Raw genomic sequence first — 25,124 nt, forward strand, 5'->3', positions numbered from 1 at the left:
GATTCATACCTGGTTGCAGTTGACCCTGAATGACTGACTCAGTTAATGATAAGTGAAAGCCTGTCTGCCTCTGGAAGGTGTTGTTCTGTAGTGGGGATGGTTTCAGCAAGCAGATGAATTTTTGTTACTTACAGCCCTGTGTACTCATGTGAACCAGCATCCACTTCAGTCTGCTCGAGCCTGGGCCACCTGCTGAGAGTGTGAGAAGAGCTCCCTATAGCTGTCAGACTCCTAATGCAGGTCAGTAGCCACTTCAGGGGGCCACCTTCTCCAGGCTTTAACTCTTGAACACCCCTGAAAAAAGCTGATTTCTTGCCATGTTATTCCTCTCTGCTGAGAGAGCCAAGGAAGAATAGCTTCTATATTTAAGTTTCGTATCAGAAGTTGGGTGGTGAGACTGCTGTATTTGTGTTATACATATATGTATGTGTATTTTTTAATGCCTATGGGATTGCTTTACCCTGTTCTTTAGGTTTCATATCCCTTATGAATGTGTCAGTAATTTTAAATCCATACCAGTCTGTGATGCCCAGTCTGAGTTTGCATTTTCAATTTCTATTTCTCCTAAAGTTTTGTTCTCGTATTGGTTTGGTGTGTACCAGGTTGGCCCTTAGCAGGCACCTCGCAGGTGTGTGGCAGATAATGTGGGTTAGAAAGTCAATTATGGAGAGTTTAGCAAGCAGGGCTGCTTGCTGCAGGGCCATGCCTATCAAACGTGGTCTCATTGCACAACCACATAATGATGTGTGGGGCAGGGTGCAAGCTCTTCAGGCCAGCTGCAAGTCATGTGAAAGTGAGCGTGTTTGCATGTCCAGGAGAGGGATTTATTCCAGCTTTCTGTGTATTAATGGCAGCTTTTGAAATTCAGAGCTAGAATTTACCCACGGGGAGGAAGGAGAAGTCACTTGGTAAAGTATTTCCTGGTGCAATGGTCTTCACATCGGCACGGGTGGGAGAGGTGAGTTCCAGGTCACACCAGAGTGACTTCCTCGTGTGGATTTTGGAGTTGGTGATTTGTGTTACTTCAAGAACGTAAAAAGAATGAATCACAAGGCTTTCGTACAGTAGCAAGGGAAACTGTAGGCATGTTTGCTCTGGTCTGTGTCAGAGGAGGAGATGCAGATGGACTGCAGCTGCAGCTCTGGGAAAGCAGGGCTGGAGCAGGAGCCCTGAGGACTGGCTGAGGAGCTGGGAACCTGGTGGGGAAGGTGCAGCTCTTTTCCTCTTGCTGTTCTACAAGGCATGTTACTGCAGCCCTGAGGAAGGTCTGGGCTGCATGGACACAGAATAGGTGATGGTTTGGGAAAAAAACTTCACTGACAGGAGCTTTATGCACTAAAGGTATAGTCATATGCTTTTTAAGACTTTTTAAGTGACTCTAAATCTGTGTACTGCAGTAATTTCTCTATAAACATCTGTGTAAACTCTCAATAGACTTGTACATGTAAGCTATGTATTCCAAACAATTTGCTTCAAAAATATTTGGCCTGACTGAGAAAAATATTGTTAGAAGAGCTATTTCTTTCCCCTGCTGTGTTTAAAGGGGCTTAGACTTGAGTCCTTAAATTCAGCATCCTTTATTAGCATGGTTCCAGGATTCTCAAGGATTTATATAAGAGCTTGAAACATTTAAAATGTTTGTCACATTTAAAACCAAATGCTACAACTTTAAAATTTGATCTAGTGGGCTGTAGAAGTGAATGTTGTATCGCTTTTCTATGGGTTGAGTACCTTCTCCTTCACCCAGGAGACTGCAATGTATTTTTTCGTGTCTGGCTGTCTCAGCCACTTACGTGGCTGCAGCTACTGCAGTTTCTGAATGTTTCACAACACTTTGGGGAGAATATTATTACCTTACACATATCACTGGCTCATGAATGCTGAGTGCCACAGATGAACTTTGGCAAGGTGTTTGGTACCTTTTTTTGGAAAGAAGAGCATGATTTTAGGGCAAGTTTACTAACATATAATGAGCAACTGCAGATTTTGCACATCAGCAGGGAATGCTGGGCTGAAACCTATCAGGTCTGGGTCCTGGAGAAGCTGAGCTATCACAAATCCCCCATTTATTTATTTGCCATGTGAATATAACTGTTATATAACCTATTGGCTGTATAAGCAACTTGTGATCTTACACAGTTATTTTTTGCGTTATATTTAACACTTTTCTTGTCAGAAGCAGTGAGAAAGAGGGAGAAATACTTCTGCTTGTATGTAAGCTGATGGCTTCGAGTCAACTACAGCTGCTAGCCTGGCAATAATTTGAATTGTTGAAAACACATGGAAAGGGTAAAATATAAGAAGATACAGGGAAAGAAAAGAAAATAATCATCATCGGGGATGTTTCTTTAGAATAATTTTATTAAAAGTTCATGTTTGAAGTGATGTCATCCTTTTAGTTCTCTGTATTTAATTGTCCTTCTGAAGCTTGGCATAGCTATTCTGATGTGCAGCAAAAATATTACATCAAAGGTGAACGTTTGAATCCTGGCTAGAAAATAAAACAGAGCAGGGGAGAGAACCCCCAAATGACTAAGAGTTCTTGAAAGTAAAATATAAAAGAAAATAATAATTTCTCTCCCCTGACAAATAGTTCAAAAAGTAGCCAACAGTTTGGATCTGGTATGTCACATTGCATACAAATGAAGAAACTGTCACCATCAGTTTCCTTTGAAACCTTTTGATCTTATCTTCTGTAGTTAAGGGCATGTGACTTGATCAGGGCTTCTCTTCTCTGATACATAGTCAGAGTCCTGATCTACTAAAATATGTGACAGATTTCTCCACTCAGTTGGTACTTTTTTTTTTTTTTTTTTTTTTCCCCTTTCCCTTCAGTCTTTGTCTGGGTGGATATGATTTACCCTTCCCTCTCTATCCAGGAAAGCCAGTTTCCTAATTTGGCAATTTCCAGCTAATCCTGTATATTATGTCTTAGTCAGAAGTAGTCTTACACCTTTCTCTCCACTTGACAGGCTAGCTTGTTTTTCTAGTAAGAACAGGGAAGTGTCATTATGATTTTTTGTAAAGACACATTAAACACTCAGTTCTTCTTCTAAAAAGTCATGGTATATGTGTTCTGACAATTAATAAAGGATTTTTTTAATTGCAGAATACCTTTGAATAGGGGATTTGAATATACATAGTTGGTAGCGTCAGGGGACAGCAGTGGAAGGAAAAGCTTTCTAAAGACCTCTAAAACTTAAAAAGCACAGCTTTTATGAGGTATTTGTATTTTTAATGCAAACTATAATAGCCAATGTGCTTTGCTTGATTAATGTTTTGGTCCAGAACTAGTGAAGTCAAGGAGAATTTCCCCAAAGAGCTACTGTGGCAATTGATAGCAAATCTATTTTTGACTTCTCTCTGGTGAGACTGCTCTATGAGGGAGAGTTGAAGTGAGAACTAAGCCCCAGGAAGTCTTGCTGGGCTCCTCTTTGCAGGGTAAAGACTGGAACGAAATATCCTTGGGCCCATGTGTTGTCACTGCTGGGCTTTGCTGCCCATTTCCTGGTGTAGGACACCCTTCTTGGTGGTGGCTATAGGGTGGTCCTCTGGGACCTTGGGAACAAATTTGCAAAATTTGTGTGGTTTGCAGCAGAGACACGGCAAGTTTCAGTTTTTTACTTTACTTTTTTTTTTTTTTTCCTATGGAAAGTAAGCAGATTGAGATGTCCAGGAATTGTTTCTACCCAAACTTGCTAATCAGAAAAAATGCTGGAGTTGCTGAGTCGAAAGCAGTGTTTAAATGGGTGAAGGTTACTGGGCAGTGTTTGCACAGGAGGTCAGGCTGGGTGATCTCACTAAGCCTGCAGCCAACTCCACCCCGGAGCATGAGGTGCAGCCTTGCGAAAGGGGAGTTCTCAAAGAGAAACCCACAGATTTCCAAGCTTATAGGAGCAACTGTGGGCTGTCTTCTGGCCGGAGCAAGCTCTGCTCCGTTTGTTTTTCCTCTTGGCTTCTGTTGTCAGCGTGTCCCTGTTAGGAGTAAGGAGCTGAGAGAGACTGGAAGCGAGCCTGCAGCGTGCCAGCTCGTCTGGGAGGTGCAGCTGGGTAAAGTGCAGCAGCAAATCCTTTGCAGTGCTGGTACTGGGAGCTGTTTCAGAGAGCAAGTTTGTTCTCCCGTGGTTTTAACACCGCAAACGTTTTAGATGCTTTTACATGGTGAGTGTCCCTCTGCCTGCTGAGGTGGCTTGTGTCACTGTCCCTCAGAGCTGGGAAAAGGTGGCTGTTGGGCTGCTTGTACAGAAGGGTCTCTTTGGGAGTCTTTGTGTAAAAATCTAGGAGAACCAGAATATGTGGGACTGGTCCCAGCAGCATGTTCTCTTGTTGCTGAAGTCCTCAGCTCTTAGTTCCTGGTTTAGCAGAGTAGGAGAGCATGTCAGGACAACCTGCTGGGCCCCAAATAAATATGTGCTTAGGGTTTGCTTCTGGGCTAGCAAAGCTAACATGACTTTTTATCTGAAGAATTTGGCTCTTCCCATATCTGGGGTTTTTCCTCTTCTGTTGTGTGATGAGTAAGAGCTGGTATTCAGAAGTGGTGCCTGAGGAGTGATGGGTTTGGTTTCTGAGTGGAGCTGAAGGTACTAACAGTTGGGATCTTGGAATGCAAATAGTACCCAAAAATGGTTTTGCCTTTTATCCATTAACACAAACACAGCTCATATGTTTCAACTATTAACATGGGTGAAAAATCAGTCTTCCTGATGCTCCACAGGACTACCAGTTCAGTATGTTCTGGATGCTTCAGCTCTGGAGTGTGAAAGGCCAGGGACAGAAGCACCAGGAGGTTACTTCCATCTGCAGATTTTTGCAGATTCTGCAGCATCCTTTATCTGGGATAGGTAGCACCTCATCAGCCAGCTGCCAAGCAAAAAGACCTGCTGGTGGTGCTGAGGGACCTGACAGACTCCCTGTTTCCCCATCAAGGAGTGAGGATGTGGGGGAATGTGATGCTTAGCACTCAGCACCAGGGCTTAAGAGATCCAGAAAATCACCCAGTTGCTTTCAAGGCCTATTCTGCAATCAGCATAATTTCTTAGGAGGAGGAGATTTTACTGTGGAACAGAAGGTTGGGGAATGGAGTGTTTGTAAAGGGAAAAGTAATTCTGTTTATGGGCTGGGAGTCAAAGACCTCTTTGGATGTGATCACCTCTATCTGTCTGCTTTGCATACAGGAGGCAAATTGTTGGATGGTTTAAAACGTTGGCTATTTTATAATAATACTAATAACAATTTAAAGATTTTCCCAGCTGTTGGAGGACGCAATTTTTCTTTGATAGGCCATTATGTATGCAAGACCAATTGGTAAACTGCAATGTACTGTTCTGTAATTATTCTCCCCTGTAGCTTTAATGAGGAGATCTGCGTGCAGTTTGATGGGAGAATATACTCTGCCGACAGCTACATCGAAAATCAAGACAGGTGTAATCTGCTTACTGTAGTCTGTGAATCCTCACCATGTGGCTATGTTATCTCTAGTGCATGTTTATAGAAAGATGCTTGTAAAAGGATTTAATTTAATGGAATAATGGTAACTGACACTATGAAAATGAAGGGGCTCGAATAATACGGTGAGCAGAGTGGTATAAACACTAAAGTAGATGATTAAAAAATTGGCATATGACGTCATTTAGTTATGTGAAAGGAAATGCAAATCAAGGCATTGTATGGACTAAAAGAAAGTATTCTGTATTACTAACCCAGTCTTAGAACAGACTTTGGGGTGTGCAGGTAGTGATACCTGGTCAGTTGTGCAGATGTGTGTGGCTGTCACTAAAGCTCTGCACAGGCCCACTTCCAGGACCTGAGTCCTGGAATATGAAGAAGAGCAGGATATCTTTTAGAAGGCAGATACTCTGCTGAGCTGTTGCCAAAAGCTGCAGCTTTCTCTCAGGTGAAAGAGTAGTTGTGTGATGAAAGGACAGGCTCAAGCTTTGTTTAGGAATCTACTCTGTGGTGGGGAAGCTTTGGGACTCTCACATGTGATGGGTCTCTGTTTCCTTCCCTGTGCAGTAATGATAACAATGAAGTATTACTAGAAAAAACACCCAAATAACTTATTTATAACTTAAAACTATTTTGAAGCCCATTGAAAAAAAAATTAACATCTCCCTGCTAGCAGCAGTTGCACAGGATGGTTAATTTGAAAAGATAAAATTACTTAGGCAGAGCTGTGAATCTAGCTCTTCTTTTCAGAGGCTGAAAGAAATAATACCCGGTCACTCTCTGTGGGTGTGATTTATTAATTATCAGTCATTCTTAATCACTTGATACTGACATATATCTAACACACTGAAGAGTTTAATATCGGAAAGAATACTTACCATGATTTTTCTCAGCAGTCCATTTTTAAGTGCTGGGGGAGATAATGTGGTGCCAGCACTTTGGTATTGTGTTTCAGATCCTGTGTGACTGTCCTTGAACATGGAGGATGAGTGCACAGAGGGTGGCAAAAAGTTGTTAGCAAGAGCTGTGCTAAGTGTGGCCATCCTCCTCACTGAATTGCTTGAAAGCCTTCAGCTTATAGAAGGCACTCATGTCATGACACACAGGGTGGTGGGGTTTTTTTATTGTTAACTTTTTTTGTAGTAAGGCAAATGAATCTGATTTGTTATTCAAACCAAGGATAGTCAAAGTGCATGATTGGACATACTATGTTACTGCATCAAGCAAAATGTATTTTAAAAAATACTGAGAAGAGCTTCTGCTGGAGGAAGATGGGGATTGGATGGAGCTGGGCATTGCTGTTAATTATTCTTATTATGCTGATCTTGCTCAGGTTTTTGAGTCTGGCGATTGCACTGATAAAGGAGCAGCCTTGATTTCTGCACATATGTTACAGTTACTTGTAAAACAGGGCTCACAGATTGCTCTGAAGCTTTTACTGTTCCTGCAGAACATTTTGGTAGTTCCAGCAGTTTGATCACAAATGCAGCATCTCTCTCCTAATGCTGTGCAGGCTGATAAAACAGTTGCCGAGCTGGAGTCCCTAAAGAAATTATTAATTATCTGGTTAATGTGCATCAGGCTGTGGGAGTGTGAGATTAATCACCAGTGCTGGGATGAGTTGCTGAAGTGGATTTTGGTTTTTTGTCTCCTGTCACTCGGTAATGGCTTTTCCTTCCTTCACCATCAGGTGAACAGGTGCAGAGATGCTGTATTTTCATTTTCCTGTAGTCGGGAACAGCCGGTGACCAGGAAATGCCTCTTTCTCAGTCCTGCTGCACGAGCAGTTTACAGCATGGAGTGCTACCTGCTTTGGATGTTCCAGCTGCAGGAGATGCTCCTACAGCACAGGACTGACCTAAGCCTTCCCAGATAAACACATTTGAACACATGTGCCTGGGGAGGAATGCCAGGGAGGAGTGTTGGTCTGGCTCTCCTCTATTCCCCAGGTCCCAAAGGAATTGACTTATATTTGGAAGTGGAATTGCAACTTGACTCCTATTTTGAGTGTATTTATATTACCTGGAATTTTTCATTTAATGAACATTCATTATGTCTCATTCGTTTAATGTAAGAAAATAAAAATGTGCTCATTTATTGCAAAGATACGAAAGCAGGTGGTTGTAACTCAGTCTTTAGTCGTACCATCCTGAAAACGAATGGACTGCATTAATATTCAGATATTGGAGGAGGAGACTTTTCCAGTGGTAGTGGGTCAGGGCATTGAGGTGCAACACTGCAAGCACTGCAAGTCCTGCCCAGTTAGTCATCAGCAGCTGCCTCAGAAATGGTTGGGACCCTGAAGTTCTTCTGGAGCTCCCTTCTGTTTTACACACACTTGTACCACACACTGTACTGATGGGGGTGGGCATGAGATGTAATTTGTCTTTTAAATCTGACAGTTGTGTTGCTATGTCAGTCTTGTACACAAAGCTATTAACAGTTCTATCCCAAGGACTTTAGTTTTAGTGCCTACTGGTGAGGAGAGAATGGAAGGTGAGATGGAAGGAGCTGCACACCCGAAGCAGAATTTTCCTAGACTAGTGCCTCTAGTTAAGAAAAGAAGAAGCTGCAGACAGCAGTGCAACAATCATTCTGCCAATATGTGCTGAGGGACAGAAGTAGAGTTTGAACCTCTCTCTATTTATAATGTCTAGTCACTTGGATTACTTTATCACCTCTAACCACGAGTATTGTTCTCCCTGAGGAAGTCCTGTAAATAACCACAGCCACTGAAACTGAGTTGCACCGCACTGGAGACCTGTTTTTAACCTTCTCTTTAACTATGTTGTAATAAGTTAAGTTTCGGTTTCTTTTTTTTTTTTTTTTTTTTTTTTTTGTTGGTTGGTTGTTTTCTATTTGAGTGTGTGTGAATCTGTAGGTATTAGTCCTAATGAGCTTGTGGGGTTTGTTTCTTCTTGGCTAAACCAGCGGTGGTTTTTGTCCCTGGTGAATTGAAAATTTTTGATTACCTTGACACTTCAAGCAGGCAGAGATGTACTTGTATTTGAGATACTAATCCATTTTTGGGTTTTGCTCTCCATATTGTACACTCCCAAATCCCTCTTCAGCTAAAGATGTTACCTCAGGAGGGGAAGAGATAGGTGTGCAGTTTTAGAGAATTTGCTTTTTATAATAGCGATGTGCTCCACTCTGGAATCCCTGAACAGCCCATGATGGCATAAACATCCATTTGTTTGACAAGCTATGGTATAACTTCACATTAAATGTAGATGACCCATTTGTGTTTGAAACCCCCTAACCAGCAAGTCAGCATGGCAGCAGTGGGGCTTTAAATGTTAAGCAGTCTTCAGGGCTTCAGGCTGAGTATTTGCACTGGAGTTGTTTGGGTTTCTGCTCCTTGCAGAGCTTCCCGAGCTTGTTGTGATAACTAAAATCAAGTTTACTTTGTTAAGCTCAGCAGTTCCCAGAACTGAAGAGATAACAGGGGGAAAATAAGACCTTTAGGAGACAAGAAGTAAATTTCTCTCTGTATGGGGATGCAGTTCACTGTCTTTGTATGACTTTTTGATGATGATCTGCTCATTTCTTTATGCATGGTTGTGTGCCCATGCATGCAGGGGTGCTTGCCCACAGTGATGTACAAAATCAAGGCAAAAGGAGCGTAAAACTTGGGAAATGTATCAAGCATAAAGGCAGTAACTTGCCAGCCTTTTCTGTAGCTCTGGATCTCTGGTGCTTAAAAATAAGTGGAATAGCTGATTTTCAGATGAGTAAATTGTGCAAATTCATGCCTAATTTACATGTATGATCACCTTGACTGCTTGTACAAATCAGGTAATTGTGCATGCAAATAGCTAATTAACACAATTAGCTGATCTGCTGATGCAGTCTCGGGATCTGTAAGTGTATACTAGCCATGCAGTTATCATATATCTTCAAACCAGTTGCATGAAGAAAATCGAAGCCCTCATAATTTAGCAGCTGTGGGAAGTTGCTTATTTTTTAGTAACACTGGTTTTGGAGTGGAAGTGTCTGGTGGGGATCACAACTGTTACTGCAGTTGTGATCCAAAATCGCTGAGGTTTAGTAGAAAAATTTCATTTTGGAGTAGAAAGTCAGTGCTGCAGCCCATGACAGGCTGGCTGGTCTGATGGCATGAAGTGCCCTTCCCATATAAATTGTTCCATAGTTTGGCCCTGTGGCTTCATAAATACCTGTGAACAAAGCTTGCTAAATGCCTACTTATTATTATACTTAAATACATAAAGTATTACACATTTTAAAGCTGTCCACCTTGGTAGAAAAGAATTTACTCAAAAAGGTATAAGGAGCAAGTCTCCTAGTTTTATTTGTCTTAGTCTCTTCCTTAGCATATTTGACTGCTAGGCAAAAATACCCAGGCAAGTTTAAACATGCAAATTGTCCAACTTTTGCAACTGCATCTGTGAACACCAAATATAAGTGCAAGGAATTTAGAAGAGTTTTTCACATCTCTGTTTCTGTTACATTTATAGCTATTATGGGGTGGACAGATTTCATCATAGTGATTATTTCTAATTTCAAATCAAACATAATGTGAACTTGCAGTCAGTTCCTACAAATAATTTAACATCAAGATTTGAGGCTTCACATTGAGTGTGCACAAAAGCAACAGCAAAATCTTCTGAAGGCAGGTATTTCTTGAACTATCTCTTTAAAAATATCTCCTCATTATAAAATAGAAAAATTAAAACCTGTGTCTTATATTTGTGACCTACCTAGGATCTCATTTGTTCTCTGAATTTCCTTTCTTAGAAGTGTAGTTTTGTTTTAAACCAAAGATGAAATATGCCATTAGCACATAATGGACCAGGATTCAAATCCTAACGAAAGTTTTGTGTCCAAGACCACAGCATTGTATGTCTTTCATATTTCTCACGTGGCTGTCTGTGGTCTGCAGCATTTTCCTTACTGGGAGACTTAAAAGGAGCACCTTGTTATGTTCTTGACAGTAACACTCATTTCCTTAAAATCTGCTCTGTAAAGGTAATTAAATGTAGCTGGAGTATGTCTTTAGAAAAACTGCTATGAAGTATTTTACTGTCATGTAGGTGGCCTCCAGACAAAGAACCAGGGGACTTCAGTGTAAAACACAGTGTGCAAAAAAAAAAAAAAAAAAGAGCCTGTTTCTGGTAGAGCCACATCCATCTAGTGGTAGTTGGGTGCAGAGTCAGGAAAGAAGAGTGCCAGACCTGGTGTGTCTGCTTCTAAGCATGTACAGAGGAACCTCTCAAACACAAACAGAAAATCTACTTTAAAGGTAATTGAAAGAAAAAAAAAAAGCAGAATGAGAAGCAAAGTAGTGGAGACTTCCATGTTGTTTATCTGCAAACAACACTGAAGAAGTTTAAAACCCAGAGATGATAGCCTCCTTTATCAAGCTGTGTACTGGTGGGAATTAACACACACTCCATTTAAAAAAAAATACCCAAAGCAACACAAAAAAATCCATGAAATCCCAAGCAAATATCACCATCACCCCACCCTAAGAAAAATACTAAAATCCAGAGAAAAATCTTCCCAACCAACCAAAAGAAGTTAAGATTTGAATGCTAGTTAGCATGCTGATACCTGAGAGCACGTGGAGCCCATGGCTTGCTGTTATCAGCTTGTGTGTGGCAGCCCTGGGAGCAGAAGGCAAGGCCTTGCTGGTGAGTGCATGGGCTCTTCCCCCCTTCTGGTGCGTGCTTTGCAATTTAAAGATGCAAAATTCATTGAGTGACAGGTGATGATTAGTGAGGAGCTGAGGCCTATCTGCTGTGAAAGGGAGCTGGGGAGGATGACTTTATTCCTGGTGGTGTCAAGCCTTTCACCTTGCTGCCCTTTAAAGGAACAGTGGCAACTGCTCCTTTAATTTTATTTACAAATTTGTTTCAACACAGGCGACAGCTTTTATGACTTTTATAACTCATTATTTCCTCAATGAATCCTAAAATGTAAAAAAAAAATAGCTGGCTGTAAAAACCTTTTACATCATCCATCAGCCAAATTTTCCCATTGACTGTACTGGCGACCTGGAATTGAAAACTAATGGGAAATGAGAAGAAAACAACAATAAAAATAAGCAGTCTGGTTTTAAGTGCCAGGCATAATGAGACTAAGGGAGAAACAGAACTGAAATAAACTGAAAATAAGACAAGCAAAGCTGTGTGGACCTTTATGTTGGGACAGTGTAAATCCTTCTTTCTTCAGGAAGCAGAATTGCTGCCAGAACTGGTGCTGAGGGCTGTAACATGCTCAAGTGTCTCATAGATGTGTGGTGCTTTTCCTTCCAGCCAGGGTCTGGCTGTGTAGTGCCAGTCAGGAAATGAAGGAGCCATTTAGAATTGGGAAGGGCAGAGGAGATACTTGGCTATGGTGATGATGTTTATGCTTTTGGTTGGTTGAAATCCTGTTAATATCCATTAATACAGACTTAAAGCCTGCTCTGAAACTTTTGGAATTACCTTTCTGTTATTTTAAGAGGCAGTTCTTTTTCTTTGGATCATTGATGCTCCATTGAATTCAGTGGGAGAACTTTTGCTTGTGATGGGATAAAGTTTCCAATCCCTGTCTTACTTCCTTAAGGACTAAAAGAAAAAGCAGGCTTTAGGTGATCTTTTTAAAGATCTTTTAAAAGAAAGGATGCATGTGCCAAGTGGTGAGGTGGCATCATACAAGTTCATATTATTTTTTCTCCAGTTACTCATCAGCACTAAATAAATGGCACCGAAAATGCAGTGCTGATGCAAGTGCCAAATTGCTGCCACATGCAGATGACTTTTCTCCTTGCTCTTTCTTGTCAAAGGCCTTAGTGCCAGCCACTGACGTGGCTGATTGCCTTTGCCTGATGAAGGGACATTTGAGGGAGTAGCTGATGGCTGAACTGCTCTAAAATGGAATTGATGATTGTAGTGGAGGAACCTGTCCTAAGAGTAGGTACCCAGATTTTATCTAAAAATATGTGCCCACAGTCACGCCCTCTAGACTTCAAATCAGGAGCCTGCTTGAAATCTCTCACATTGCAAGGTCTGCAAAGTATCATCACTATTATCTCCATGTGATCAGAAAATTATATTCCCTTCAGGCAAATGATGGCCTCTTCCTGGATAGTTACACCTTTGTCCTGCAGCCCAGAGTTGTTTGGTGTCCCTGGAGACAGTAGCACCCAGGCTAATCTCTCTTGTACAGTGTGTAGGAGTGTTGGCTCCAGCAGAGCAAGTCTCTGTGAGCATCCTGGTGCTGGCTTCCAGACAGTTTGTAATCCTGGCTGTTTATCTTTCAGTTTCTTTGTGGCTGGGCCTTGCTTGGATATTTTTATTGAAGTCCTGTGACAAAAAACATGACAAGTGGCTTTGTGCCTCCAGCACAATGGAGCTCTGCAATAACAGTGCTAACATTTTACCCCCAAAAGAATCTTCAAGTGGAGTCACAGACAGCTATTCAATGAGTTTAAGTGACTGTTCCTTTTGGTCGTTTCAGGGGGTTTTGGTTCTGTCAATTGAAGTGCAGTGCTCTGCAGCCAGTGCAGAGCAAGTCTGTGCTCCAGACAGGATTTTCTTGTGGGATAGTCTGAAGTGGTTAGGTGGACTTTCCCCCAAATTCCCAGTCACGTGTCTGGTCCCGTGCACTGAGCACGTGTTTTACTTCATTCTTGTCTCTCTGTCACAACCACAGGGTTTCTGTTTACAGCACAAACAAAATGCTGCTCGAGTTGTTTCCTTTGTAGAGGGGATGAGAGAAGAAGGAACACGTGAGAGATGATAATGTTTCCTTGGTGTGGTGTACTGGTGGCTATGTGGTGATACCCTCTAGCGCTTCTGTTTCCATGAAATGTAGGCTGTTACACCCTTCAGAAAGCCAAGGAAACACGTCTTGGAAGAGACAAAGAAAAAAGAATTGTGCTTTGTCCTGCAGTGCCTTTATTTACAGAGTTTATCCTGGGAACCTCAAAGCATCACTAAACAGAAAGTCAGTGCACGATGACTTGCCTTTCCCAGGGAATCAACAAGCATATCTCATTGACATTTAAGTTTTGAGGTCTTTCTCTATCCCTGGTGCAGGAATGAAGCTCCCAGATCAGCTGCTGCTGGTGAGGAGACGTAGATGCTTTATTAGGGATAACTTGGTTTATCTCCTTTGACACTTTTCTGATATCTCTTGATCATTAAGGTCTGGATTAAGTGGAAAAAACATTGCTTACACAGATTTTATGTAGCTTATGTCTCAGATCTTTTATGAGAGCGTTTGGGTGCTTAATGTCTCCTAATTCAAAAAGAAAAATCAAAGTCTTGTGTACAGCTTCCGTCTGTCGGGTGCCAAGATGAGGGTTAGGTAAGCACATAACAAAAACCTGGATATTTGAAAGTCACATTTACAGCTGCATTTAAGGAATTGTAGATAAAACACATTGAAAAGGGCTGTTTGGGGCTGGGTTTGTGTTTCCCATGTGGGCTTAATGAAATGTAAGGTGTACTCCTCTGCAGCACTCCTAGGAAAGTAGTCATCTGTATTTTCTTGCCCATGAACTTGGATTGTGACATTTTTGTGACATACTGCTGTGTATCAGGAACTTGCTGGATGTTCATTGCTGGCTTTGGGACGAAAGTGTTCTCCAGTAATGGCATCAGCAGCTTTGCTCAGATGAGAAAAGGTGCTTTCCAGCAGGTATTGGAAGAGTATAGGAAACGGTCTGTATTTATTTGTCTGCCCCCCCACCCCCTAAAAAAAACTATTTTTCATACAATTTGTGTGGGTTTTCAATATTTTGTTCCTAATCCCTACTCCAGTCAAAACGTAGCTATTATTTATAATCAGTAAATGAATGGCTTTGACTCTGAGCCTGTAGCAATGCAGAAATCAAACATTCCTGCCTTTCAGCCTGACGGTGTTTCACGGGAACACAACAGGCATTTCTGAGCTGATGAAAGCTCAGGGGGGCTGCTGTGTTACTTCACTGTGATAGTGGAAATATCGGGGTAATTTGGAAAGACCCGTCCTAGGGTCTGGTGAGTTTAGCAGCCCGATGCACCCTAACCAGGGCAGCTCTTTATTTGTCCTAGTTTGCTCTTTTTCAGCACTTTTCGTCTGAGGATTACGAAAAGTGGACTTCACCCTGTGAAGCTGTTACTGTAACCATTTATGGAGGGAGAACTGAGACTAGGAAAAATGTGATTTTCCAAAGGTTAGCTCTCAGGCCAGTAGCACAAACAAGGACCTGTGCCTCTGTTTCCTGAGCCCTTACTCTTTTGTCCCACATTTTCTTTAGCCAGGTGGGAGGAAATCCATTTCTACACAGGGTCTAGCACAACTTAGGTAAGCAAGGATTGTGTAAATTGTCAAGTGAGAACTTCTGCTGGTGCTGCACAGAGGGATAAATTGGTTGAGAACTTTGTGGGCTGCTTCACTAAAGACAAATAACCGTGTGAAATTTGATTTGCAGAGAAATTTTCTTCCTGGGAGAATGCAGAACCTCAGCATAAGTAGATCTGCAAGCTAATGATGTAAAAATAGCTTGGATAATAAAAAGCTGGTAAATAGGGGTATGGTAGCAATTGGGATGTATGGGAGAGACAGGCTAAACTGATCTGACTTTATTATGAGGAATTTATTCTCTCACAGAGCTCCTGTGGTTTAACTCAGTCAGTGCTGTGTCACTTTTAGCCGAAGCAGAACAATTTTTGTAGAATTCTAAAGTCATCTTCCTGTAAAACAATGCAAAAAACTGTTCAGCTGCAAACCTGAGCTCCCTCAGAATAATCCACATTTGTTTTGAAGGACTTCAGGGATGTGTTTCCTTCTGAAGATTCCCATTCTTCTATATTTTCTTTGCCAAGTGAGTAATTAGTTGCTCCTTGATTATTGCTTATCACTTTATACTTTCTCATGGAGACAGCAAGGGACTGTGAGGCTGTTAATAGCTATGCTTAGATCACCTTTCCTTCTCAAGCATGGTTTTATTAGCTTAAAAATAACAGTGGGAGTGAAATGCTTTTAAGTTCTTCTATTTATTGGTTGTTTGGTTTGTTTTTTTACTGGAATCCTGAGTGCTTTCCAGTGAACACCAGAAGTGCCCAGTCTCATTTTTCTTCCCCTGAATCGCTCCACCCCAACACCATCGATCAACAGCATTGGACGCAAAAGTCTTAGTGTGGGACGAAGAAGAGACTTGAAAATTTTCTTTCATCCTTTCAGATGTTCCTAAACATGGCAACAAGCGTGGCTCTGCAACAGATGCAATTCTTTCTAGGTCTCTAGGTAACATTTGAACCTGTGTAATGTTGGCAGCACAGCACCGTAAGTAATATTCCAGGAAATGCGCTGCCGCTTGTTAAAAAGGATAGGACTCTAGAGATGCCTTTAAATATGCCTGTAAAGTGAGAGGTGCCAAGAGAAAGATAATATGGCTGATTATAGTTATTTACCTTACATTTTCATTCGCCCTTAACTGGGTGTAATTTAGGGGCATGAAATCTCTTATTGGAAGTGTATTTGCATTAAACAGCTCTAAGCAACCATGAAAGTGCAGAAGCTGAAAAATTGACAGACTGGGTTTCTAGAATCCCAAAGTAGCATTTTTTTAATAGGCATACAAACAAATCAAATAAACATGTTTTGCTTCAACGATTTAAAGAATATGGTCTTTGGAGTAATTTGTCTCTTTTTTTTTTTCTTTCCCCCTATCATTTCTAACCTCTTCACTGCCTATCTCTAGTTTGCAGCTCCTCCTAACAATCTGCAGCAATTTCCAACCCAGCTGTTGTGGTTGCAGTGCATTGTGCCTTTGTTTAGCTTTCCCTGAGCTATCAAATCATGCTATAAAGGGGATTACCTGGCTAGTGATGTTGTTTTTGAGGTCTGCACATTTTAACAAAAAATTGCTTCACAGTGGCTCTTCCCCACCTCCTGCTGCCAAAAATAAGAATAAAGAAAAAAAAAATAAAGAGCCCTCTGAAAATCAAACTTTACAGTTGGATGGAATCAAGTCTTGCAAGTAAGCACCTTTGGTTGGCTTTGGTGAAACCCCTTCGCTTCCTTTGCAAGTAATCACAGCCAAGTTGAAAGCAGTCAAAGAGTACTTGATTTTTTTTCAATCAGCTGGTGTATTTGTAACAAGACTTGAATGTTCATGTGTGCCTTTAGAAAAAGACAAACATGTTTTTTGCTCTACTGTGTTGGCATGTGCTAAGCTTGAGAAATTTATAATCCAACTGTGTGCTGTTAAACAGGTATGATCTTCCACCTCTACCCCCAGCAGTCGGTCAGTTCTTTTGTAGCTACTGCCTCTCCCACAAAGCAGTTTATTTAACGGATGTTTGTGAAATGTTGTGATCTTCGCATGAATGGAGTTATTGAAGTGAAAAGCATTAGCAATATTTATTTCAGCAGGTTGTGGAATTAATGACTAAGGAAGAAAAACTGGTAAAACTTGCTTTTTATATGCACAATAGAGTCTTTAAGGAATTTATTTTGTAAGAATGCAGACGTGAATGAATTTATGTTACAGTACGTATGCTCTGTCAGAAGTTTTCTAACAAATATATATGCTATTGAAATATATCTATAGCATTCATTTTATACTATCTTTTGAGTGTTAAGTGAAAGCTAGTGTCTGTCTTGCTCTGCTCAATGCAAAAGACATATTTACTGTACTTGAGTGTCTTCAATTTTGGTTCTCGTTTTGCAAACACAGTACATTTTAATTAAGGCTTGTCACTCGAGATCTAGTGAATACATTTACTGTAATGTCTCCATCTTCAGGAGGTGAATTTGACTTAGAAATTGTCTCTGTCACAGAGGGCCTGATAATATCAGTGTAAAGATTTCTTTCTTTCCTGGGGAAGAGCAGTTTGTATCGTTCACCCAGCTCTCACTTAGGTCTTGCTTGCCTAAAATATTGCAGAATGATGTTTATTGCAACACACAGACAAGAAAAGTCTCTAATGACAATGTTTTTATGTTTCTATGTACACTTAGCCTAGAGAAGCTTATGTACCTACATAAGACTGCCTATTTTTTTCCACTTCCCCCCTCCTTTTTTTCTTTGACACAGTTTCAAAGGTGGTTTATTGATTATATTTGGAAAGATTAAGAAATTCCTCTTCTCAGTCATGCTTCTGTTGGCATATGAGAGGACTTTGATCAAATAAACAATGAATTGTCCAATACACAGTTAAAAAAAGAAAAAACTCCTATAAGAGCTGGTTTCAATTGACCTTTTACCTGGGCCTATTTCTACTCTGGTGTGTGGGACTGTGCAGGAGGAGGGGTTATTGTCCTCCTGTGTCTCCAACTCATGTTATGGTTGGGGTTAAAATTCCTGCTCTTAGTGTCAAGTCTAAACCATAGCTACTTTTACTGTCATGCAAATGCCATTTTATGTTCTGCCATTGTGCAAGAATGTACCAAAAAGTGCATTTAGGGTCTTCAAGAGAAAGAGAAATGAAGTAAAGCCCCAAATGTTTTGGGTTTTGCTGTCGTGTTTAAAAGAGAACAGTTTTTTCAGCTAGGTAAATCCAGTTTGTACTAAATCAAGGTGCTGTCTCCTGGTGTAGTGTTCTGGGGGAAAGGCTTTAGCTCCCAAGCTTCTTCTCCAGCCTCTTCTACATCACCATATTCCAAGTGTGTTATACTAGCTTTGCTAGAGGAGGCTGAGGTTTGCATGAAGGAAGAGCCCAGTGCAGGATTGAGTTCTAAGGGAGATGCTTGGGGGGGGACCCCACAAGACAGAAAGGTGCCCAAAAGAGTAGCCTGGGGGGGAGCAGCCACATCATCATCCTAGGATGTCCTGGTTAGTGCCTTATTTGGCAGGTAACGTGTGATGATTCACCTGTGGTGATCCAAGGCAAACATTTGGGAAGCGCTGTTGCATCTCCTCAGTGTGTGAGGCACTGTGCACCAGTGTCCTCATCCAGGGTCCTGCTGGAGCTCTGTGACAGCAAGAGGACCAAGGCTGCCTCACCCAAATCATGCCACAGGACACACACATCCTTCCCTCTGGCAGCCCATCCCTGCCACAGGGATGGCAGGAGCAGGCTGGAGGACCAGGATGCTCTGCCCTCTGGCTGCCACTGCAGAGGGGCAGGGAGTTAAGTGCTGCAGAGAGCCCTGAATGGGCCACTTGTGAGGTGGCAGGTTATGCTGGTGACAAATGTGTGCCACTGATGGGTACATGCTTTTCTGACCTGCTTTAATTTTTCTAGCTGGGCCTTTAATTGCCAGGGAGAGGTATAGACAAATGCAGTAAAAAAAATCCAAACAAATCAGAACTATGGAAAGGCTCTACAAGGAAATACGTTTTAGAAAGACTTTTTTTTTTTTTTCCTTAATTAATCGAGATTTTGTTGTCAGGCTAAAACAGACTAAAAATAAACAGCTGTATAGTACTTCATTAAGCTGCCTGCTTGGAGTGATTTTCCCATTGATTAGTCTCAGGGCTAATGCTGGTTCATTCCTCATTTCATTGCTAATTAACATCAGCTCTGCTCCTGACCACTTGACCGCACTCTCTCTATGAACATGTGCTGGTTTGGCAAGTAATAACTGCTCCCTCCCTCTTAAAAGGGAGAATTAAGGTACAAAATAGCTATCAAGAGTAGATCTGTGCCTCTACTGTAAGGAGAGCAAACTGTAAAACCGTGTCAGCCCGTAAGAAGGGTAATAAACATAGTTTACAGAGCGCAGGAGTTTGATTGAGGAACTATGTAAATACAGATGATGAGCTCAAGCTGCTGTATGAATGGACAGGCTTGGCTCATCTCCTGTCAGTTGAGTTGATTCCGGCTCTTCTGGGATGCTCGTGGTGCAGATTACCTGACCCAGGGGCTGCTGGGCATCAGCAAGAGGGCAGCTTTGGATGGGCAGCACTTAGTTCTCCCAGTTTCTTCAATGTTCTCAGAGTTTGAATAATGAAGTACATTGGCAGTGGGTACAGAAAGAGCAGGAAGCAGCACCATGGTTATAGCTTTGTCAGGTCACTTCCATGCAAGAAGAATATAGATGAAAATAGGGAATGAAATACTACAATTGGCATGGAAGCCCTCTAAGGAAATATCTAACAACTTTAATGAAATTAGCAGCCTCTGTTCTGGGTGAAAAGGTCATTTTTTCCATAAAATCCAAGTAAACTGGCATTTTGGAAAACATCTACTAAATTTGGCACAGAATAAATAACGTTATCCCAAAGTCTTGGTTCAATTCCAGATAATAGCTTTTTCTTTTAATTGAATTGGATATTGCATTTCATTTTCAGAAAGTCTTTTTTTTTTTATTCCCACATTTTGAAGCATTCATATCTCAGAACTAATCAGAAATTCAGTCTTATACAAATCTATCAATCAGAAACAGTCACTGAAGAGAGAGCTTGCCTGAGTGATAATCCTTTTCTACCTACTTTTGAGCAGAATCCTAATTCACGTGTTCATCAATTATATATTTTATGTATTTCCGCCATTGATTTAATGGATTTAGGGGCTCAGTCTTGCAAACACTTGTGCACGTGAGTAACTTGATTCATACAAGCAGGTGCTCATGTGAGCAAAATTAACCATGGGAGGTATTTGTAGGATCAAGCTTTGCAGTAGGTACATATCCAAACACAAAGCCATTGCCTTCCTAACTTCCCTTCACTGCCCTGTAGTAAAACGAAGCATTTCTTATTGAAATGAGTAAAAAAAAAAACCCTTAACAACTTTACAAGTTATGATAAGAAAGACATCATTCCTCTGTTAAAGAACATAACCACTTTGGGCCATGAAACACTGCTTCCTAATTAAGTGTTGCATGGTTGGTTACATCACATAACTTTCATGGATGGTTCTGGAATTGGCCAGGGCAGAGGCAGGAGTGTAGGAAGTCCCATGTTATTGTCAGCTGACTGTATATAATGCTAAAACCGTATTGTGCTGCAGACCTTGTTCAGTTGGAAAATGGAAATGCATTTATCATGTTCCTGATAAATGCAGCACCTCTTCTTTCTAAAATGATGCCTATGATATTTTTAACTTCCATTTCCAGTCGTGGTCAGATGGAAAAAAAATCCCAGCAAACAGATATTTACATTAATAATAAATAAACCCGAGGAAAATATTGCCTTGAATATTCTTGACCTGTAAGGAGTCTGGTTTGAAGGAGTGTCTTGGTCTGTAGCTTTGTTATGGTAGGTTGGGACTATATCCAAGGTGCTTGCTGGTGGTCCTGTGTTGAGGGGAACATTCTGGGCAGCTTCACTGGCTGCATTCTGTGGGGTAATACAGCCCCCAGGACACGGGGACAAGCTCTTGAACCCCTTTCCAGGCTTGGAGGGGACTCCAACAGTGATGGAGAGACAAGCAGGCAGATGAGCCAAGCAGCATGGGCAGGACTGGCTTGGAGACTGTGGGTGCCCAGGAGTATTGCAGGTTTAGCTAAAGCAGTAAATCTGTGGATGGTTCCTTGCCTCTTAACAGAGCATTTAATATTGAAGGTTGGGTGTTTTCTGTTTTTCTACTTTGTCTTTTCATTCAAAGAATGTGAAAGGAGGGAACTGAAACAGCTTTAAAAACCCTTATGAGAGTGACATGCTTGAAATAAGATCTTAGAGGAGGCTAACTTGGATGACAGAGGCTTTGTGATCCTCAGCAGTGGGACTATTTAAGATGTAAACCTTATGATAAAGTTGCCCTTTCTGACAACTTGTTACCCTCACTATTTAAAAAGAAAATTAATCTTTGAGTTTCAGAGTTAAAAGATACTGTGAGGGCCTCCAGTCATATGAACTGTAAGTTGGAGTATTGTATTAAATAAGATTCAGTAGCTTCTTGTGTCACTACAGGCTAGAATTTGGTGAATAAAGTACGATTAATAGCTCTTACAAACCTCTGGATGGACACCCAAAGGAGAGGAATAATACAGTTGCAGTATTACAAGTCAGCAACATATTAAACATTTTTTTTTTCCTTAGGAAAGGATTTCCTGTAGAGGTCTTGAAGAAAAATAAGTTTCATTAGTCGAGCGTCGAGCAGAGATAGAGCAACAGGATTGATTGTAATAAGCCTCTCCTTTTTACTGAAATCCATTACTTTCTGAGCTATTAAGTGATGAAAGGGATTAAGAGAATAAAAAAATATAAGCGGGGCTGTATTCGTAAATCTAATAAAGTTGATAACAGTAGAGCATTTTGTGAAATTTGCATGTGAATTTATAACATCCTAATCCATCGGCAGGCAGCGTCACGCTGCAGAGGGAAGGGGGTGCACTATGCATACAGGATAAAAATGCAAGCACAGAATTTCTGGCCAAGAAGCTTTTTTTTTTTTTTTTCCTTTTTTTTTCCCTTTTTTTTTTTTTTTTTCCCCCCATATGGATATCCATATGTTTTTATCACAGATTCCATACTTTCAGTGCCAGGATCCATATGTTTAGCTTTATCTCAAATAAAAGACTATAAAATCATTCTTCATTATCTCTTTCTTCCTAGCTGGTGTTTTTGTAGACATAACCAAATGTGATGCTAGATGGTTGAGGCAAACCCAGATAGGCTGCAGTTGGATCTCATCAGAGGTATTTAAAACCAGTACCTAGGGAGTTCAAGGGCTGGATTATCTTCTGAGTATAATGCCCCTTGACAGTGCTTGAACAATGCAGGGGGTGCTATCATCTGATTGCAAAGTCCTGGCAAGGCTCTTCCCCTATAAAAGAGAAGCTCCTTTGGGACCAGCAATGAGAATTTTCCTCTTTTTTTTATTTTATTTAATTCTCAACCTGCACCTCTGCCTCTGTGTGTCTAGTGAGGAGTGTGTGGTGCAGGGAGATGACATGACAGGGCTTTATTTCACTTCTGCTTTTTCTGCTTGCCCAAGGCCTGTAGTTGTAGAATAGCAGCAGAATTTAGAAGTGCTGATATAGGGAATTTGTGGTTGGCGTAAGGATGGTGTGTATCACCATCTCCTTGACACGACCCAGTCTGCTCTGTGCCAAGCAGATATCACTCACTGAGAATTGTGCCTAATAAGGTTTTATTTCTCCTTTTTTTTTCCCCCCTCTTTTGATGGAAATGTTAATATAATGCTTTTTAAATATGTAAAACACAATCCAGTGTCCATGCTTAGACCTTGGAATAGGTATCAAGTAACCTTCAGTGGTAAAATCTGCATGTTGACTTTACAGTCGGATCCCATCTTCACTTGGGCTTTCAGTCCTTCTCTGCTGGGACAGCATGTGGCAGAAAAGCAGATGTGGTGTGTGTGTTTCCTTCTCTCGGGAGTTTGATTGCCTGCCAGCAAGTTCTGACTGACTGTCCTATGGCTGTGGTATTTAATGTGCAGAAGGGGTAAGGAATACCCTGTAATTTTGAATAGAAAAAAATTAGGGTAGTCATCATTACAAGCATTACAGTACACAGTTTCAAAATAAAGCCATCAATGCGAGTATTTTATTTACAGTTCCTGCCTCTAGCCCCTGGAACATAACCCTGAGGTAGGCTTGGAGTTATGCTTTATCTTCTGCATTCCTGACAATAATAGAAATTATTGTGAGAGATTAATAACCATTGTGCATTGGAACTGTGGAAGAAGGTGGTAGAAAGAAGAGGTGACACGTTCTCAGAATAAACCAAGCAGTAGCATTGTGGTTTTAGAGAGGAGACAATCAGTGCCCTAAGAACCCTAGTAAAGCAGCTGCATTTTGGCTGGAGTCAGTCTATTAATTTTCAGGCTAACCTGGTTCCCATCAGAGACAGAAGTGAAACTTACTGCTGATATCACTCAAAGCAGACATGATTCCTGATAGGATCTTTAGAGAAACTGTAGAAAAATGTGACCTTTCTTCTGAGATTTTCTTGTGAAAATATGATCCATTTGAGTTTGACTGTAGCTTGCATTTTTATACAACTAACCCATCATTTTTCAATGCTGCCTTTCCTTCCCAGGGTTGAGGTGACTGGTGAGATTGGTGGCAGGTTTGTAGTGAGTTGCCTCATGGGTCTTGATTGGCAGTGCAGAGAGACACAGTTCTCCTTTCAGAAATTATTCTCTTGTAAAATTGCTGGGATTTTTGTTTTGTTTTGTTGGGGTTTTTTTGCCTCACTCAGTGTTTGAATACCAGATTGAGCTAATTTTAAGATTCCTCAGGGCAGTGGCACTGCATTCCTTCCACTCCACTATTCCTTACCACATTACCTCACTGCATCAGCACTCGTATCTCCTGCTGATGGCATCCAGTTTCCATTCCATTCACAGCGGCCCAGGATCATATCTCTGATCCACTTAGAAACACAATGATCTCTACCCCTGAGAATGCAAACGCTTTCTCAGTCAAATCTATTGATCTTCAGGACTCTATTTCTGGCTTTCCATTCACTCACTCCACTGTTTGGGATGCTGCATATTCATTCTGGGCAAAGAGTTAATTTGGCTACTAGGAGCTCAGTGAAAAACACTTCTGCAGAATCCAAAGATAGACATGATCTCTTATATATTATTATGTCTCTACAAATACTGTGCTTCTTAACTGAACAAAACAAAACCCTCCCAGCTGGCACGGTGACAATGACAGACCTGCTCATGCCATCATATTCTTATTCCACGCCATCTCACTGAACATGCTAATATTGAGATGGGCAAGCACATGCTGAGTTCTGCAAGGGAAGAGGGAAACACAAAGGGTAGCCAGGCTAGAGGGGGAATTGCAGTCTAAAAGGAAGAGATGAGACCAACAGGCAAGGACATTGGGTGTGAAGAGGGATGTAGTTTGACAAACAAGCAAAATGAGTGAAAGAAAGAAAATTATTTTAAAGAAAAACATTTCATTTTTCTGAACAGCAGAACTATCAGGGAACTTGACCCTTCAGGGCTTGACTCTGGGCTCTCTCAGAAGTATGGTTATAAAGAAAAGCAGGGATTTGTGGGGTGAGGATTTCGGCATCTCCTTTCAGGTGATGTACTGAAACAGGCCTCTCCTGCAGGTGAGCCCAGTGTGTGCTTCAGATGGTCCTCAGGAAGCCCACTTCTTCCATCACCAATAGCACAGGCTAGAGAACAAATATACCTGCAAATATACCTCACTTTGGCTTTGTTGGTGTTCAGATGTTCACCATCACCCCCAAATTGGATTTTGCTTCTTAAAAGATGATATTTTTAAGGATTTTCAGGTATTGCTCACCATTGACCTTGAACCCATATTTAAAAGAAATCCAGGCACCATGATGCTGAGTGAGCTATGCCTGAGTTAATTTAATTATCTAGACCTTAGACAATTTTAAAAATATTACCTGTAATTCATATCTTCAGGGTTCCAGCTGAGTGCCCTGTTTTCTCTACTTGTACATGACAAATGAATCCACTGTTTCTGTGTGGGTTTTTTTTGGTTTTTAAGTTTTTTTTTAATACAGATATTAGGTTACTGATTGGTCTAAGAGAAGACTTTCATTATTCAACACTTACACTGCTAGAAGCACAGCAGCTAACTTGGTTTAGTCTTGATTGTGTCACTCTTTAGCTAAAGCTGTTTCCCACAACTCATGATGCTCTGTCTAAAAACTGACACCATATAGCTAAGTCAGGAAGGAATGGAAAGGGTCCCTGGTGAAATAATTACGGGGTTGATTATTGTGATTATGTATAATTATAACCTCTCTTAGTATATCACTAAGAGTACTGAGGTATGAGAGAATCTGACTTGTGAGGGAGTATTAAATTTTAACATGCAACTTACTCTGAACG

At 41.1% G+C, this 25,124-nt stretch overlaps 1 protein-coding gene across 10 annotated transcripts in view; it reads left to right on the plus strand.

Annotated features, from left to right (window-relative positions):
- Positions 1-25,124, plus strand: part of ESRRG (estrogen related receptor gamma) — a 371,585-nt gene that overhangs the window by 91,590 nt on the left and 254,871 nt on the right. Inside the window, exon 2 of one of the 10 annotated variants that reach the window (XM_088161169.1) lies at positions 135-240. The exons of the other annotated variants lie outside the window; for them this stretch is intronic. The gene's annotated coding sequence lies outside the window, so the exon portion shown is untranslated. The remainder of the gene's footprint in view (positions 1-134; positions 241-25,124) is intronic. 10 annotated transcript variants of the gene reach the window in all.

The sequence above is a fragment of the Sturnus vulgaris genome, chromosome 3 (genome assembly GCF_052056855.1).
Source record: "Sturnus vulgaris isolate bStuVul1 chromosome 3, bStuVul1.hap1, whole genome shotgun sequence".
Classification (NCBI taxonomy): Eukaryota; Metazoa; Chordata; class Aves; order Passeriformes; family Sturnidae; genus Sturnus; species Sturnus vulgaris.